The 16,720-nt window shown below is 39.8% G+C and overlaps 1 non-coding gene across 1 annotated transcript; it reads right to left on the bottom strand.

Moving 5' to 3' along the window:
• Positions 1-6,359: 6,359 nt before the first annotated feature.
• On the bottom strand, positions 6,360-6,433 carry TRNAN-GUU (transfer RNA asparagine (anticodon GUU)). Its single transcript has one exon. It is a non-coding gene; the product is annotated as a tRNA-Asn (tRNA).
• Between the last annotated feature and the right edge of the window lie 10,287 nt (positions 6,434-16,720).

The raw sequence follows: 16,720 nt of genomic DNA, 5'->3' as shown, positions 1-16,720 counted from the left end.
CTTATGGCCAAGTAGTATTCTTTTGTGTATATATACATCTTCTTTATCCAATCATCTATTGAAGGACACGTTTGTTGTTTCCATGTCTTGGCCACCATAAACAATGCTGCAAGGACATTGAAGTACATATATCTTTACAGATAAATGTTTCAGATTTTGGGGGTAGATACCTAGGAGAGGGATTGCTGGGTCATATGGTAATTCAATTCTTAATTTTTTGAGGAACCTCTATACTGTTTTCCATAGTGGCTGTACCAATTTACATTCCCACTAACATGTGTGAGTGTTTTCCTCCACAGCCTCTTTAACACTTGTTATTATTTGTCTTGTTGATGATAGCCATTCTAACAGGTGTGAGGTGGTATCTCATTGTGGTTTTTATTTGTATTTCCCTAATAGCTAGTGAAGTTGAGCATTTTTTCATATATCTGCTGGCTATTTGTATGTCTTCTTGGAGAAGTGTCTTTTCAGATCCTTTGCCCATTTTTTAATTTGATTGTTTATTTTTTTGTTCTTGAGTTGTATGAGTTCTTTATATGCTTTGAATATTAGCCCCTTATTGGAGGCATTCTTTGTAAACATCTTCTCCCATTCAGTTGGTTGCCTCTTTGTTTTATTGATAGGGGGGTTGTTTTTTGCTGTTGTTGGTTTTTTTTGGTGGGGGGGTTCGTTCGTTGGTTGGTTGGTTTGCTGTGCAGAAGATTTTTAGCTTGATATAGTCCCATTCATTTATTTTACTTTTACTTCCCTTGCCTTTGAGGTCAAATTCACAAAATCCTCTTTGAACCCAAGGTCCATAAGTTTAGTACCTATGCTTTCTTCTATATAGTTTACTGTTTCAGGTCTTATGTTTATGTCTTTCATCCATTTTGAGTTAATTTTAGTATATGGTGACAGATTGTTTACAGAAATATTTGCAGATAAAATGCTATGATTTTCTTTGAAATAACCAAGGTGGTAGAGTAGGTCAGTTAGAGATGAAAATTAATGCATCGTGTACTAACAATGACTGAAGCTGGATGATCGCTACATCAGGCTCATTTTACTATTCTCTCAGCTGGTGGACATTTTCTGTACTAGAGAGGTTGAATTAAAGGAAAAGGGAGCCTGCTCCTTCCAATGAGGTTGAAAACCACTGGTTAATTAATGGTGAATTGTATGTCCAGTTTCCTTTAGGGTTAATATGTTTAAGTTAAAAAAAGAATTAACTCCTTTTGTTTATGTTCTTTTGTGTCTTCCCTTCAATGAACACAGCAGACTGTGCATGATGGGGCAGAAAGTTCACTTAGAGAAGGGTAGGGATAGTGGGGATAGAAGAGACTGGGAACAATGTAGGGTGTGACAGGAAACTTAGTAAATATCAATTGTCCCACTATACTACTTTCAGCATCTCAAAAGAACTCTCCTGCAGACAGCAGCAACTTCACCAGTATGAAGTATTTCAGACTAGCAGCATTATTGACAAGTCACAAAGGGTCAGCCTCTGCCACCGCTCCCAACCAGACCTCCTTCTAGCCCCAAGTTTCTCTTCCCTTCCACTTGTTTCTAATTCAGTTTCTCAAAGATAGGAACTACTCCGTGTGTGGCATTCATATATGAGCATGTCCTGGGTGCCAGGCTGCATGCTGGAGGGGGCAGAGAACAAGCTAGATGACATTTACCTCTGGAAACACCAGCCTAGTCAGGACGAGGTGAAGCAAAGGAGCAACCAGTGATTGGGACAAAGGCAGAAACACTGTCTCGTAAGGTACTGAAGCTTCTGCAGAACAACCCTTGCCAGGAGCTTCCTCTAGGCTCTGCGACCTGCTCAACCTCTTCCAGGGGCTAAAACTGAATTCTGTTTAATTCAGTGACTATTTTCTGAATACCTACCCTAATGAGGCACCGCCTTTTCTGAAATAGTCTTCCCAAGAGCCACCAGTTTTAACTTTCCCTGGTTTTCATCTCTCTAATCCATCTCAGTTTTGTTATTTGTTTTTGAACATGTATTCCAGACAGATCAACACTGTAAACTGTCTCTAGCCTAATACAGCTGGCTTCCAGACTATCTGGTCCATTTCAAAGTAACATTTGAAAAACTGGATAAACTTGGTTTAAAAAAGCACAAAGAGCATAGTCTGGAGGAAAGCCTCTCCGTCTGGCCCTCTCTCTGCTCACCTTCCTTGCCCAGAGGCTTCTTTTCCCATGGGCTTTACAATGGCTCTATACTCTCCAGGCCTGGAGGAAAAACTCTTAGTAGACTCAGCTTTAATGATACTCGGGTCTTCTTCAGTTGCCCTCTCAGGGACAGGGCATTTTGGAAGAGACAGAAAGTTCCTTGATGCCTCCAGCTTCTCCAGTTTAGTAGACCCGTGGCCTCACTTTCTTTCTTCCCCAGGGCAGAGCACATGGTTATCAGAACCCATCTCACCAAGCCTTTTAGTCTTGCTTCCTGCCCTTCAATGGTGCCCGCCCTGCAAACCTCAGCCCCTAATTAGTCCTACCACTTGCCTGAAGCCTGACCCCCTCCAAGTCAATGGTCTCCCCCTTTCTGGTCTGCACTCCTACGACTGGTCCCCTCCTTGACCTATTCCATCAGCAGCTTCCCTCACCTACTCCTTTTAGCAGAAAGCATCACCTTCCTAGATGAGAAAATGGAGCTAACTGGGAGTGAATTAGCTCAATGCCCAGCTCCAGTACCTACACATCCAGGCAGACATGAGGTGCCCTTCCTTCTGTGGAAAGCTCACCCCCTCCTCAGACCTGGGTCTGACCCTCACCTCCAAGACCCTTCCTCCTGTTCATCTTTCACATCTCCAGCTGCACTTGAAGGTTCTATTCTCTCTGTGCCCTTTTCCAGGCTCCTCTCATGCCCTGCTTCTCCCTTGGGCTCCCCTCATCTCTTCCCTCTCTCTTCAGTCAGTCAGACTCTCCATTTGTCTTCACCCCTTTGCTTCCCATTTACACTTAAGCCTGCTTTCTGCCGCCATCACATCACAGAACTGCTCTCACAGAGCACACCAATGGCCTCAACAGCCAAATCCCACAGGTGATTTCCAGGCCTGACTGAAGACAGGGGAGCTGCCTGCCAAGCTTCAAGCTGTTTTCTTGCAGTGCCCCACATTTCCTCACCTGCCGCCCTCTTACTCTCCTTCCTTTTAAAAGCTTTCCCTGAACCCCCAGGTTCTCTATGTGCCCCTCCTCTGGCTCTCACAAGACTGGCACTCACCCCTCATCTTAACATTTACTATATGTGTTTTTAAAATATTCCCTGGAAGGCAGAGACCAGGTCTCATTGGCCCATGTTCCTCCAGGGGCCAGCCCAGGGTCTGACACAAGATAAGTCAGGTGTTTGCTGGGCTGAGCGGAATGTCTAAGGCAACATACCCCCAAATGCCCGGACTTGCTCTGGACACTTTGTGGTGACAGTCACAAGTTTCTGTCAAAACTGAATATTCACACTGTGGAACTGGCACATGAGAGATGTCCCTTCAGGCTTCAGGAGTCCCCTCAACCTGATCAACTGACCTAAGAGACTTTGGGGAAAATGAGTCAAGTCCCCATCTGTATGTAGGTGACACTGCAAACAGCTTGAGACCCCACCTCCACATACACACTCACCAAAGGGGTGTGTGTGTGTGTGTGTGTGTGTGTGTGTAGGCAAGGAAGTTTGGGGCAAGCTCCTTTAGACCATATGTAAAAGAGCATAATAGACCCATCAATTCCCTCTGCTTGTGCCTGACGTTTGAGAGTGAAAACCATGTGTTGTATTTTCCTCCACCACGTATGCCTCCTCCACCATCAAGGGTCAAGGGGACATAAGCAATCCAGGGCAGGGGCTTTTTTTCTCTCTCTAAATGCTCTCAGCACGTTGTTTGCTCCTTGCTCGGAAGAGGCACTCATAAATAAAATAAAATTTTAAATAAAAATCATAAAAATTTAAACCTCATTGGTGTTTTTTTCCTAACAGTCTGAATTTTCAAGGAATAAAATCATACATAGCTTCTGATTAGTGGTTAATGAGAGACGATTCACAATTCTTTCCTGCATTAAAATTGTACTTTAAAATGCAAAATTAGTCAACTCTCTCACTTGGGGAGCAAGGGGGGTTTCTGGAATCCGACCAAGTCTGCCTTTCTCAGTACATTTCCCTGCTAGCGATGCTCTTAGGAATCAAATGTGGTTTATTTCATTTTAAGTCGCTTTTTTTCAATTCAGGAAAATGAATGTTAGAGCCAGATAAGAAACTATAGTCTGCTTTCAAGAAGGTTACAAGAAAACTGCATCTTGCATTACTAATCCTTTATCTTCATGTTAACAAAAAGATTACTGACACATTTTTGAATGAAAGAAAATAAAATAGCAAATGCATCTTAGGAAATGTGTAACTTTCATGCAACACACAAATCAGTTGTTAAATATTTTTTAAATGAAGGGAAATGCATAATAAATTTTTTCTTTGGAAGTAAAGAAACCAACTTTTGAAGATAGGAGGGAAGAAAAGAAAACTAGGATTGGGAATCATTCTTTCACAGAACGTAGGATATGAATTAAATGATTGTACCTATAACTTCTTAATAGATAACATGTTTCTTAAAAATGATTTCATTGGCTCAAGTAAGAGTTGTTTTGTGAAGAGAAATATTCAGAGGCTGCCTCTGTGCTTCTCTCCTGCAAGGTCAGACTCCATTTCCCAGAGTCCCCTGAGGAAGTTTCTGGAAGACTGAAGCCAACCAGGTACATTTACCCAAGAACCTCAAGAACAACACCAGGGGCAAAGAGATGACTTCAACCAATCAGCAGTGCTGACCAAACCCACCCCACAACATGGAGTCAGGTGAGGACCACCATTTTGGCAGCAGACAGAACTACACTCAATCTCAGCCATGCCACTCACAAACTGGTGCCTTCAGCAAGTTTTTCTAACCTCTCTGTGCTTCAGTCTCCTCCTCATTTATAAAATGGAGATAGCAATAGACCTGCCTCAGAGAATTAAATGAGTTAATAGTTGTGCTTAGAACAATGCCCAGCACCCAGTAAGTATTATATAAGTATTTGGTAGATTAAATAAATAAATATTGAGGAAAAACAACTGCCAACAATAAAAGATGGTTACTATTTTTGAGGAAGGAAAAGAGAGCCTGAGAGTTGCAGATTACAGAATGGAGGGAGGATGGAATGGGATTGGCACCTCCCCAAAAGATGACACACGCCACTGACAGAATTCAGAAGATCTGGAGGGGCATCTGGCTGAGGGTTTTGTTTTTCTTTAGAAGTGGTGAAAGTTGCTTAATTCCACTTTAAAAGTTCATTTTTCAGCAATGGCATGATAATAACCTGGTAATGAGAAGAAACACTCATTTATATCAAAGTTGTTCTAAATACTTTCTAGTGTAATCTCATTTGATCTTATAACAACTCTGCGAGGTAGATATTAATATCATTCCCATTTTCCAGATGAGGCAACTGGGGCACAGAGCATGTAAGTAACTTTCCCAAGGCTGGTAAGCAAGTTATAAGATCTCATTACCAAATATCTGTGTGACAATTTGTCACTTACTTAAGCTTTCACATGCATTACCTCATTTAACAAATCTGAAGCAAATGTTCTTATTCCTATGTTACAGATGAAACTCAAAATAACTATGAAATATTTGTTAGCATGTATCTTGGAAAAATACAGTATGTTCTTCTACAATTCATGTTTCTGTAATGCAAGACTGGAAAATAGATGAACAATGTTAATTTAAATCAGAAATCACGTTAGTTCATGTATAATTTTTGCCAACATTTTAACATTTTGCACCTAATGTAGCAAGCTGGGAAGAAATATGGTACTCTATACAATGCTCATTATCCATCCAAAGTTCTTTCTAGGTCAGTTAGGCTACTCGCTCTGTCTCAGATGTGCTATTACACAATTCTACCCAGCCTTTATTTTCCCTTTGTCTCTGAAACTCATTGGCCTCAATACTTCCTTACCATTATGCATTTGTTAAGGGAAGGTCCAGATTTACTGCAGTATTTTTCAACTGTCAGGGATTTAACATGTCTTTTTTACTGGGCTAATATTTTTACTAGGATTGCAACTGGTTTTCAGTGTTCTGGTGGCAATGTTTTGAGTGATCTGTTTCTCACCCTATTTTCCCACAATCCCTGTTACTTCTGGTGTGTGAGTTTGTAAAATGTGGAGTTTTTCAGAAATATTCATATAACATCATTGCAGAAATGCCTGTATAAGACAAAGTGCTTGAATTGATGCACCATTATATTTTGTATATATGTTGTATTCTAATCAACAATAGTAGTAGATAAATTCTGTGGTTCAGTGCCTTTTTGTTTGTTTGTTTGTTTGTTTTTTGTGAGGGCGCAGCTCACAGTGACCCATGCAGGGATCAAACCAGCAACCTTGGTGTTAACAGCACCACACTCTAACCAACTGAGCTAACCAGCCACCCCCTGTGGTTCAGTTTTTACTGATGAGATGGCCAACAAAGCAATGTTCAGATTCTTTGATTAGGCCAGAAAATAGATCAAAATGAAAGGCTGATCCCTTTCCCCTGCCAGATCTAATTCTGCCTTTGTGCCATCTCAGTTTCTGCTCCTCAAAGAAGGGGATAGTGATCTGAGTCATCATGAGTTCAGATATTGATTAGGCCTTCATTACCATGGCTGAGGACATTGAGCTGCACTCACTTTCCTGAGTCCTCCTCCTCTTGATGCAGAAGAATCAGAAATCTTGTCAGGGCCACGAAGGAGTTGATTCTCTTGCCTCTTCTATCCTCACACACACAGCTGGAGGAGAAAGGTAAGTCCCCACCTGCTCTGCAGATCTGACCATATTCATCCCTTAACACCTCTTCCACTTCATTCCTCCATGTAGCCAACCAGAGGGTAGTAAGAATTCCAAAATTCTCATTCTTAGAAGAGATGAGAGAACCCACTGAGATCTCAAACCAATGAAATATGCTTCAACCTAGTCTTTTCCAGAGAACGCTGCATGGAAATATCAGCCTCTTGTGCTGTCTTGAGAAACGGATATGGGTTGGAGGGGGACCGAGGGGGTTATTAGTCAAGGTTCTCTGGAGAAACAGAAGCAACAGAAAGGATATCTATATCTATACAGAGAGAGATAAATAGAAAAATTGATTGATTATGAGGAATTAGTTCACATAATTATGGAGGCTGAGAAGTCCCATAGTCTGCCATTTGCAAGGTGGAGAACTAGGAAAACTGGTGATATAATATAATTCAGTTTGAGTCCAAAGGCCTGAGAACTGAAGGAGCTGATGGGTTTAAATCCAAGTCTGAAAGCTGAAGAACTTGAGATAAGATGTCCCAAGCAATGAGGCAGGAAGCAAAAAGGGATGAATTCCTCCTTCCTCTGCATTTTTGTTCTATTCAAGTCCTCAATGGATTGGATGATGCTCACCCATATGGGGGAGAGCAATCTACTTTACTGAATTCACTGATTCAAATGCTAATCTCATCCAGAAACACCCTCACATACAGACCCAGAAATAATATTTAATTTGAGTAACTTTTACTCAGTCAGATTGATGCACAAAATTAACCGTCAGAGGGAGTGGTTGGCAGGGCAAGATTTGGGCACATCTGAGTCTCTAGTCATAATACAAATATACACTACATAATCTGATCCATAACAACACATATAAGTCTGGAGCCTCACCAGTTTTACATTATGGGCATAGATAGATGATAGATAGATAAAGATGATCGATAGATAGATAGATAGATAGATAGATAGATAGATAGATAGATATAGGTATAGATGATATAGATAGATATAGATATAGATATAGATATAGATATAGATATAGATATAGATATAGATATAGATATAGATATAGATATAGATATAGATATAGATATAGATATAGATATAGATATAGATATAGATATAGATATAGATATAGATATAATTGGCCCTCCCACTGGGTTATCAAAGCATAATATCATGTTTTTAAAGAAGCAGCAATGTTTGTCTCCCTCATTACCTGTGTGATGGCTGAGGCTTTACCCAAAATACTTTTTCACCCTGGAGAAAATGCTTAGGAAATAAGCAACTAATCATCCTAACAATTCAGATAATATTTTTTTTTTATTAAATTTATTGGGGTGACAATTGTTAGTAAAATTACATAGATTTCAGGTGTACAATTCTGTATTACATCATCTATAAATCCCATTGTGTGTTCACCACCCAGAGTCAGTTCTCCTTCCATCACCATATATTTGATCCCCCTTACCCTCATCTCCCACACCCCACCCCCCGCCCCCCTTACCCTCTGGCAACCACCAAACCATTGTCTGTGTCTATGAGTTTCTGTTTCTCATTTGTTTGTCTTGTTCTTTTGTTGCTTTTGGTTTATATACCACATATCAGTGAAATCACATGGTTCTCTGCTTTTTCTGTCTGACTTATTTCGCTCAGCATTACACTCTCAAGATCCATCCATGTTGTCACAAATGTTCCTATATCACCTTTTCTTACAATTCAGATAATATTATCGTATTCATTATTTCCTTATAGAAACATTCCCAAGGACTCCATTGAGTGTTCACCACTTGAACTTACATACTGGAGAAAAGTTAAAGGGTCTTTTAATTCTAATTAAATAATCATTAAACTCTGAGTAGAAAAAAAACAGTGGAAGAAACTGTATTACATGTAAGGAAGACACTTAATGAAAGGAGTCTTCTAGAGAAAAAAAAAAACAATGAAAATGGCAAGGACTGCAGAAACTGAGAGGTTCTCTATAATAAATCACCATATTCATTTGCCTGGCCAGCCTCTTCCTCTGGAGACACTCCTTCCCTAGTTTACATGGGCCTGAGGGGCTGTAAATCTTCCTACTCCACCTGCACAGGCATGGGATTGAAACACAGTCTGGTTAGTCAGAATTCCCACCCACCCCTCAACCCACAACAGTGATTTGTTCAGGGATGGGCATGTGACACAGATCAGACCAATTAGATTCTTCACCAGGACTTTTCTGGTAGAACGGGTAAGAAAGAAAGTTTCTTCCTTTGAGGGTCATAGTGCTGGGAGGAAGCAAGATAGGAACTTTCAGCACCCATCTTCCTTGCTTGAGAGGTGTAAAGAGGAAAGCTTGTTTATTATGGGAAAGAAAAGAATGAGGTCAAGAGAGAAAAGAAGCAAAGCTAAAAACTCACATCAGAGAAAGTTCTGTTGACAGCTATTGATCGAGTGGATCAAACGGAGCCTGAATCCAGGGCTAACCCTGGACTTCCCAGTACAATGGGCCAATGAGTTCTCCTTTCTGCATAAGGCAATTTGATTGTGGTTTCCTCCACTTATAACTAAAAGACTGCTGACTAATACAAGCGTCTTTCTGCTGCTATGGAAAGATTAACTTATCAGGATAAGAAAGACCCCACATCCAGGAATTTTCTGGATGAAATGTCCTATTAAAATAGCAACAAACCACATTTTACAGATATCCAAAGGAATCCACCTAAGTATCTTATTGTCATACATTACTCTTCGCTGATATGCTCAGGTGTGAGGTTTAGGATATGTAAAATTACAGAAAAAAATTTAAAAAGAGTTCTACAGGATCCCCAAATGTTTTTCTAGAGAGAAACAGCAAGAGTTGGGTAGTCTATTAGGTTGGTGCAAAAGTCATTGCGGTTTTCACAGTTATTTTTAACCTTTTAAACAGGATTACTTTTGCACCAACCTAATAAAATGTCTTCTCTACAACCTGTCAAAAAAAGAGACCACTGTCACTCAGCTCCCAATCCTGTTTTCCCAAGTGGACTAAATAAAGAAGTAAAAAAGCGAGGGCTCACTGGCAACTGCACTATGCCAGACACTGCTGGGTGTTTGACGCATCTAATTTTCATAGCAAGCCTGTAAGATAAGAATTATCCCCATTTTACAAATGAGGAAACCAAAATTCAGAAAGGTTCACTGACTTGCCCAAGGCTACAGTTAGTACATGGCAGAGCAAACAATTAAAACCTATATTTATATGAACCCAAATCCCATCTTCTTTCCAGTTCAAGAAGCTGGAATACCCACCACCACTACCATTTCTTGGAGGAGACAATAAGCATGATGATGGATATAGAGGGAAAGCTCTAATTCCGTTCAACCATCATTTATCAGGTTTACCAGTTGTGAGGAAAGACACACACATCAGGATCACTACTTCCCTGGAGACTATAATATTGTAGAAGAAGGAGAAGGAGGAGGAGGAGGAGGAGGAGGAGGAGGAGGAGGAGGAGGAGGAGGAGGAGGAGAGGAAGAAGAAGAAAAGAAAGAAAATAAATATTTTTAATTAAAGAAAAAAAAAGATTGACACGAACCACTGCACTTCAAGTATGAATGAGATTTCAGTGTACAGTAATGTGGGGTCCTGAAAAGGAAAGATAGATTCCAACTGGGGATGGCAAAGGAATGCTTTGTGGAAGAGGAATTTAACCTGAACTGAAAGGTGACTGGGATGTTAATAAGCCATAAGAGAGTGATAAGGAGGCCTTCTCCTTTGACTAGAACATCAGATGAAGTTGGCTAAGTGTACCCTTGTATTATCTGGATGATGCAAGGGACTGAAGGGGATGAGACAATGTATTGATGAGAACAGGCTAGGTTATGCTATAGCAGCAAACAATCCCCACATCTCAGTAATTGAAAACAATAGCATATATCTTGGTCAATTACATGTTCACCATGGTTGGCTGGAGATTCTGCTTAACATCTCTTTCACTCTAGGATGCAGGCTGTGGAGCAGCCTCTAGGTATCAGGAACTTTGCTGGCCCCCATGGGAGAGGACAAGAGATCTCTGGAGGGTCTCACACTATCAATTAAATGCTCCAGCTTTGAAGTGACTTCTATAACTTCTAGTCACAACTCATTGTCCAGTACTAATCTAAGGCTCTATCCAATCACAAGGGGCCCAAGAAATGCAATCCTAACAGGTCCAGAAAGCAGAGAGTCAGAGCGATTTAGTAAACAGCAGCAATGACTACACTATACCAGTAGACTTGTCCATGACAGGGTTCACACAAGGCAGGGGCATGAAGAGAAGACAGCCATATGGACAGCAAAACAGATTGTCCAGTAATCAGACTAGCAAACATTGATTAAGCACCTACTATGTGTTAAGTATTGTGCTAAACACTGGAGACTCAAAGATGAATAATACAGTGTCTCTGTCTTCAAGGAGCTCACAGTCTGATGATAGTGAATGATGCCTGTAATGGAATGAATTGTGTTCCCCCCAAAATTCATATATTAAAGCCCTAACTCCCAATTTGACTGTATTTTCAGATAGGGCCTTTTAAGAAGTAATTAAAATTAAATTAGTTCATAAAGGTAGAGATGCTAACACGATAGACCTGGTGTCCTTATGAAAAAAGGAGCAAACACCAGGGCTCTCTTGCTCCAAGGCATGCACAGACAGAAAACACCGCGTGAGGACCCAGCAAGAAGGCAGCTCTCTGCAAACCAAGGAGAGATAGCTTCCCATAAACCTGGTGGACTTCCAGCCTCCAGAACTGTGAGAAAATAAATTTCTGTTGTTTAAGCTACCTAGTCTGTGGTATTCTGTTATGACAGCCAAGCAGACTAACATAGTACATACATAGATCATTATAATGTGATGTAGTAAGTACAATGACAGATATATATATATATATATATATATATATATATATATATATATATATATATAGGCACACAGGGAAAGAGGCCCCATCAGTGATTAGCATGACAATGGTATTTCACCATAACCACTGGTCACCCTGATCCTGCAGCCTGATACAGAACTCACAGGCAGGGCTCTACCTATATTTAGAGGCAAAGGTTCGAGGGTATTGGGCAATTTCAACAACCAGTCATGGTCAAGCATGGGTCCTCATGTGGCCCAAGGCAAATACCATGCAGAAAGACTGTTAGAGATGTCCAAACGTTCACCTCTTAAGGACGAGCAGGAAAGAAAATGTGCTGAGGCTTATACTATTACCTCCTGCCCCATTATCCTCTTTGGTCATCAGCCTCTTCACACCAAAGCCCTATAAGGCAAACATTTTGGGGCTGAAGAATTCCACTTTATATTGGATAAAAGCAATACCCTGAATAAGCTCAATTCATGGAATGTGATCACAAAGTATTTGTGTTTTGTCTTTCTGTATCCTTTTAAAATTTATTCAGTAAAGTAAGTGTTTCTGCCCCTGTATAAAACTCAGACTATTTCCATGACTTTTCTAAGGATTTATAGGGGGTAAAAAAGTCCTACAGGCACAATTTCAAAAGGGCAGTTGGAATGTCCAGTCCCATATAATAGTCAAAGCATTTAAATTCATTCAAAGTTACAGCTGTTCTTTCTCTCCCCAGCAATGGCTTGCTACCTGGGAAGAGAACATAGTTGACTTTCACCTTTCTTACTCACATTCTCTCTCATTTCCTAACTGCTGTTTCTGACACTCCAAGATTGGGGGCTCGGGGACACAACGATGTTCTGAGTTAAAAATCTGTTAACTATTTCACAAAATAAATTATCCAAATGGCCAATAATCATATAAAGAGATGCTTAATATCATTAGTCATCAGAGAAATGCAAATTGAAACCACAGAGTGATACCATTTCATACTCAACAAAAAGACTAAAATTAAAGACAAACAATACCAAGAGTTGACAAGGATGTGGAGTAACTGGAATTCCCATATATTCCTGATGAAAGTGAAAAATAGTAACACCACTTTGGAGGGCTGTTTGATAATTTCTTATAGAATTAAATATATGTCAATATTTCATTGGCCAGAATTGTGTCCCATGTCACAATTATGTAATTAATATAATTAATTATTATAAAATAATTAATATTAATTTTCTAGCATACCATATATGACAGAATATGTTTGTGCTACTTAAAATCAACAAATGGATAGACAGATGATGGATGACACAGTGAGAAGGTGACCATCTACAAGTCAAAAAGAAAGACCTCAGATGAAATCAAACCAGCCGACACCTTGATCTTGAACTTCCGTCCTCCAGAATTATGAGAAAATAAATTTGTTAATTAAGCCACCCAGACTGTCATGGCAGCTGCAATAAACTGAATATTTATATATCAAAAAAAATCAACAAATGATTATTATCAGAATATGTAAAGAATACATATTGATTTGTAGGACAAAGAAAAATATAAGAATAGTTCAATAGAAACAGACAAACAGTCATTTCTCTAAAGTGGAAATTTAAATGGCCAATAAACATGAAATAAAGTCACCTTCACTATTAGGAAAATGTAAATTAAAACAACAAACTTCACCAAATTATCAAACTGTCAGCCAGAAAAGTAGGGATAGGCCATTCCAGGCAGAAGGAACCGCATGTGCAAAATATATGACATATGATTATATCATAGGATCATTATATATTGTTTATGATCATTATATATTTATAATATACAAAATATATTTATGTACTTATAATATGTATTTTGTAATATATATTATATCCCATACTATATATTGCTATATATAATAACTAATATAATAATATTATATGTAATATATAAAATTACTATATATTTTATATAAAATATTATATGTTTTATAATGCATAAGCTATGCAAATACATTTATACCCCTGTTTGTGTTTTTGTCTGAAGACAGCAACAAAAGTTTTACTGCAAGTAAACATCAAATCTGGACAAAAACATGCTTTTCTCTGTACTCTGTAGCACAAAGCCATATGAAAGTCCAGTGGCTCAGCAAATAGAGGCTCCACAGTCTCAGGTACTCCTAAGATTCTGGGGATCTCTCTTTCTTTGGGGTGTGGTTTCCTCTTCTAAATTAACAAGTGAGTTCCAAGCCATTCATCCAATTATCCTGTAGAATAAAAGGACTCCATTGGTTGTGCCAGAATCACAAAACCAGCAGACCAGATTACTTCCTGCCTTTCTCTGTCAAGGTTCCCCTTCCTGGCCTAGTTCCAGGAACATCTGACCTTTGGAGGATCCTTGTGCCCTGTCCTAAGTGATGACCTTCTCTGGCATAACAGAACTGAGGCTGTATTACCTTGGAAGTTCTGAGCACAGACAAAAGTAACTTGTAAAGAAAGTAGAAAGCACCGAGGGGAAAGTAAAATCATCACAGACCCAGTATGTTCCCAAATAAAAAAATCCTTCCATTGTCTACTTTTTCATTATTATATTATACTATTGTCTCTATTTGGTAATTACATGTTTTCTAAATGACATTGAAATTTTACTAGTTGGAAAAAGAAGTGCAGGTAATCATTTAAATGGAAATGTTTTGGCCCAAGACATGGAGATTTGGGGCCATGTGTGATTTTTGGCATCACTTACATATAGTAAGATAAGCACAAAAACATTAGAGTTCTAAATAAAACCCTGAGGTGGAAGGAAGGACAGCAGGATTGGTTATGCTTGGCTGTGGAGAGGGAAGGAAAACCCAGCACCACCTCCATAGCTGGTAACGGGCTCCCTCACATTCGGAGCCCAAGTCCTGTGTGGAGTTGGTTGTATGAATGGAAAAAAACAGCCTACAATGTGGATTAACATAGTAACTAACCTATTTGACTAATCATATCTTGTCTGAAAGTTAAGGGTTATAGGGTCAGGGGCAAACCTGCGATTCACTGTCAGTGGGACTCTCTCTCACCCTTATTTTAGAAGTAACTAGCAACAGCAGGAAAAATACAAAAAGGATGGGTTTTGAAGACCAAGTTGAAGAGCAGGAATGAAATAAGGTAAGGCCTCTATTGCGAGCAAGCTCATTAAAGTAACGTGTTCATAGGAGTATAAAAGCTGCTGGAAGATTTTCACTCCATGCCTCTCCAAGCAGAAGGCCTGGTGGGGAGAGGGGCGGTGCTGAGCACATTCTGGGGGTGACAGACCCTGAAGAGGGCTGAGAGTAATCATTTGGGCCTCATGAGTCCAAATCACTTCACCAAAACCCACAACTAGCCCAGATGAACCACATGAAGAGAGGCAATGTTTCTCAGCCTTTTTCCGTGACCATCTCCCTAAGGAACCATTCTAGGTATTTTCCTCTAATTGCTCCCCCATTAGACTTTAATACCACAGATATGCTGTGTATCTGTTTATCTAATGCATGCAGATCTGTGCCGCATACATAAAAAGAAGTATTTTGTTTGTTTGTTTGTGCTTTTTGCCTCCTGAGAACCAATTTTCACCCCTTGGGAGTGATATCATTGTTCTTTGAGAATGTGTGGCCTAGCCCCATTAACTCTTTTCCTCCATCTTGCCTCAGATGGTATTTCTTATAACCACAGTCAATTGATTAAATTACATTTTATAAAAAATACAACAAGCAAATTAGCCAGGAATGGATTTATTATCCTGATCTAGTGGTTGTAGTTCTTAATGGCACACACACACACACACACACACACACACACACACACACCCCTAGTGACAGGTAAGTAAATTGCAGGGATAAACAGGTGAAATGGAGAATCAGTCAGCTGTAAAGCGGTGTTGTGTTTATCACAAAAATTTCACACATACATGTCTCTCCCCACCTTGAAGATCACTCTTAAAATCTGCATAGTCCTACCAGCCAAGATTTTGTCATACTTTCTGACCTACAGTTAGTAGTGTGGAATAAAAACAAGTTTAATTTTTATAAAATTTTCCAAATTCAAACCATAATATAAATTTTAAAGTGATTTTTTTTCCAGCCATATTGTCTCAAAATACTGATACAGCATCCTAGAGGTAGGGGCAGAACACCCACTTGAAATAATTTTCTGGAAAAATCGACTTAACAATCATAAGGCAAACATCTCAGAGTTAGCTTGAAAACAACTTGTTAAAATCATCTACACAATCAATGGTTCCCAAAGCATCCACTTGCTTGATTTGACTGAACCTTTCCAAATTGGTTTACATTTTACTAATAGTTGTAATAAAAGATACCATTATTCCAGCAACCTAGATGTAAGTGCTACTATTGTCCCCATTTTACAGCTGTGAAAAATGAGGCTTATGGTGGTCATACCTTCTCCAAGCCCATAGGGTTAATGAGAGCAGCGGAGTTGCAATTCAGATCTATCTCTGCCTAACCACAAAGCCCACGTTTCCACCACTGCACAGTCTCTCCCTTTGTATAGACAAAGCCTTGGTAGGTAGGAGTGTTAAATGTCAAGTCGAAATATTTCCTCTGAAATATAAGCTGTGTCACTCAACTTTGTGGGTTTTTGAAAAATGTGGACAACAGCTCCATCCTTCTAAAACTGAGCAGGTTAGAAAAGCCACTGTGAAGATTTGTTTTCGAATTTGAGACCCACTCCAAGAGGGTGTGCTCAGAGTTCAACAGACAATGAAAAATCATCCCTCACTCTGCCCACTAACAATTGGTGCACAGGACTCCTGCTCCCTATCAACCTCCCAGCTCCAGCCGGCTAAGAGGGCTCTCTACTTTGCATGCGACTGCACAGAAGCAATTTATTTTCTCATTGGAAATGGTGATGCCCAGAGAGCAGAGCCCTGTCACACATGGGGGAGCCACCACTATAGGGAACAGAAGCTCCTTCCAGCTTGGCTTAGCTGCCATCTTTTAGGCTGCTGTGATAGCAGCGAGAATGGTGAGTACCCAATCCCTGTCTCAAGCAGGATTGAGAGTGTCTCAAATCCCTGCCTTCTTAGACAGAATAATGGCAGGGTTCGTGGGGGAGAAAGGGAGGGGAACCTCTC

This window comes from Rhinolophus sinicus, chromosome 5, assembly GCF_057876585.1.
Source record: "Rhinolophus sinicus isolate RSI-liver-muscle chromosome 5, RSI-T2T, whole genome shotgun sequence".
In the NCBI taxonomy this organism is placed as follows: domain Eukaryota; kingdom Metazoa; phylum Chordata; class Mammalia; order Chiroptera; family Rhinolophidae; genus Rhinolophus; species Rhinolophus sinicus.
This window is presented reverse-complemented; position numbering and strand designations above follow the sequence as displayed.